The 831-nt window shown below is 44.5% G+C and overlaps 1 pseudogene; it reads right to left on the minus strand.

The window, feature by feature from the left end:
* Nucleotides 1-371: 371 nt before the first annotated feature.
* Nucleotides 372-489, minus strand: LOC126425516 (5S ribosomal RNA; annotated as a pseudogene).
* Nucleotides 490-831: the final 342 nt, after the last annotated feature.

Genomic DNA, 831 nt, shown 5'->3' on the forward strand with positions numbered 1-831 from the left:
ATAGAATGTACAGGTTCATGTCCGAGCCGTGGTACAGATTTTAATTCACTTGTTAGCTTCTATCAATATTGAAGATAAAGCTGAGATTCATATGTCTCAAGGAAAATGTGATTCCATCACATTAATAAGTTTAAAAGTGTTCAGGTAATGTTAGGAATACAGACATTCAAGTCCATTAAAAGCACTCCGTCCTCAGGCCACAAGTGGCCCATAGGGACCATCCGAACGCCGTGTCATCCTCAGTTGAGGATGGGTATTGGAGGGGCGTGTGGTCTCCCGGTCGTTAGGATGGTTTTCTTTGACCGGAGCCGCTACTATTCGGTCGAGTAGCTCCTCAATTCGCTTCACGAGGCTGAGTGCACCCCGAAAAATTGCAACGGCTCATGGCGGCCCGGATGGTCACCCATCCAAGTGCTGGCCATGCCCGACAGCGCTTAACTTCGGTGATTTCAAGGGAACCGGTGTATCCACAGTGGCAAGGCCGTTGCCTCAAGTCATTTAGGAATCAAAAAAATAGGAGATGCCAAGACGCTTAGTCGAAATAGCAGAGGGGAAAAATGTGAAGAAATATAAAAAGAAATGGTTATTTGGGGGACTAATTCAGCATTAAAGAAACATCAAAAGAATATTCGGTGAACTTAAAACCAAGAGCGACAACATTAAGAGTGCAATGGGGCTTAGTTGTTAAATACAGAGGAGAGAGAAGATAGGTGGAAAGAGTATACTGATGGCCTCCATGAGAAGGTGGAGGAGGATTTGTCTGATGACGTGACAGGGAGGAGATGGTTGGCGCAGTATTAGATTCAGAAATGAAATAAACTTTAAACGACA

The sequence above is a fragment of the Schistocerca serialis genome, chromosome 1 (genome assembly GCF_023864345.2).
Source record: "Schistocerca serialis cubense isolate TAMUIC-IGC-003099 chromosome 1, iqSchSeri2.2, whole genome shotgun sequence".
In the NCBI taxonomy this organism is placed as follows: Eukaryota; Metazoa; Arthropoda; class Insecta; order Orthoptera; family Acrididae; genus Schistocerca; species Schistocerca serialis.